Source organism: Heterocephalus glaber, unplaced genomic scaffold, assembly GCF_053883595.1.
Source record: "Heterocephalus glaber isolate CG9 unplaced genomic scaffold, H.glaber_assembly_v1.0 deba00001190, whole genome shotgun sequence".
Lineage (NCBI taxonomy): Eukaryota > Metazoa > Chordata > Mammalia > Rodentia > Bathyergidae > Heterocephalus > Heterocephalus glaber.
The window spans coordinates 301637-303561 of record NW_028258211.1 but is presented as its reverse complement, the minus strand read 5'-3'; positions in this window follow the sequence as shown (position 1 = coordinate 303561).

Below are 1925 nucleotides of genomic sequence, written 5' to 3'. Positions count from 1 at the left end.
TCCTCTCCGCGGCCGCCGGTTGGACGAGGCTGCAGACCCCAGGGCGCCGCCGGGGCAAGAGGCTGCTGCTGCGGACGGCCCGCCCTCCCCGGACGGCTCCTGCCCCGTGCGGCTCCTTCCTGGGTGGGTGCTCGCCCGCGCCCCGCGGGCCTCCGTTCCGCGTGGCCCAACCTGGTGCTCAGTCCACCTTCCCGGGTCCATCCCGCTGTTCTGCCCAGTCTTTAGCCCCACGCTGGTACCTAGGATGGCAAGATCCGGAAATCACTTAAACAGGTCGCTTAGAAGCAAAGAGATAAATCAATTCCAGAATTACTTAGCAAGGGAAAGAATTTGCCTTTAGGGAGCAAGGAATTTGGAGAGGCCAAGGAGGGGCAGGGATGTGAATCCTGACCACAGAGCCTCCCACATCTCGCATCTCAGTGGGTTTCCTCCATGCTTCAAAGCCTTTTGGCTCCCCAGCTCTGGGAATCAAATCGAGTTCCTGGGCTTGGCATTCAAGGCCCACTGCGCCCCCATGTGAGCCCCCCCCCCACCCGTTTTACTGCCCTTCACCTCCTTTCCTAAAACTGATTTCCTATCTCTGTAGTTATTGAGTTTCCCTGGAGCATTCTCTTACTGCTATAATAATTCCTAATGGCACTGCGCTAAGTACTTCGTGTGTTTTATAGCTGTTAATTCTTACCTAAATCCTACGCAGGCCTTCCTGTTGTCTCGGGTGTAAGCAAGAAAACAGACGTAGAGAAGTTAATTTACTTAGATGCGTATTCTGTGGTGAAGCTAAATTTGAACCCAGCAATTTGACTCCGGGACTCACATGTTACCTATTCATCCTCTTAAAACCTTTCTCAGAGGCTAAATGTGAGCAGGATTAAAATACTTAATCTTTTTCAAATGTTTTAAAAGGGCAAGGAGAAAATATGTGATTGAAAATATAAGTGATAAGAAAATATAAGTTGCTTTTAATCTCAGAGCAACAGTCAAAATTTTAAAGGAAAAGGGACAAGTTTTACTGTTAAATTTTAACTTCTTTCATTAAAAAAACCCATAGAGTAAAATTAAAGGAAATAAAAATTATGCAGAAGTTGCAAAATATATCAAAGATGAGAAAATAACACAAAATAGAGTTCTTAAAACCAAATTATAAATAGACCTTTCTTTTAAAAATGAACAAAAATATAACGTAGCTAAGTCATGAAAAAAATGTTAATAGCTAAGCATTTTTAAGAGAATGAAAACTTAAAATGGTGCATCATCAAATGGGCTCAGAATAAAATAATCCCCAGAGCTTGGGATTTGGACCAGCAGCCTCCCCGACAGGAAGCGTGGCAGATGACCAAACTCATGGTTACCAAGAAGGGCGTAAGTCAGCTCCAACATCCTCAGGGCAATCTGGCAGAATGTAAGAAAAGCTTCAAAACATTCACACCCTTGGACTAAAAACTACATTTTGGGGAATTTATAATTGCTCTATAATAGGCATTGACAAAAGTCATCTATAAAAAGCCAGAGAATAAATACTTAAGGTTTTGAAACCCACATTTGTCTCTGTTGCTTTCCTTTCATATTCATGCTTTTAAAAAATCCTAAAAATGTAAAAACTATTAGTTTGCCAGCCATAGAAAACCAGATAGTGGCCTGGAGTTGCTGCAAGGGAAGAAATAGGTACAAAGAACAAACTGCAGGAAGTAGTTTGGCCAAGAGAGAAACCAAATTAAATGTCTGAATATTTACATAGCTATAATTAGGTACAAAGAGACAAGTTTTTACAAAATTTTAATTTTTTTTTTTTTAGTACTGGGGATCGAACTCGGGTCCTTGTGCTTGCACAGCAGGTGGCAAAACCAGTGAGCTAAATCCCTGGCCCTAGTTTTAATTATTTTAAATGTTCCAGAATGGTATCTGTTGCACAAAAAAATATTTATGAT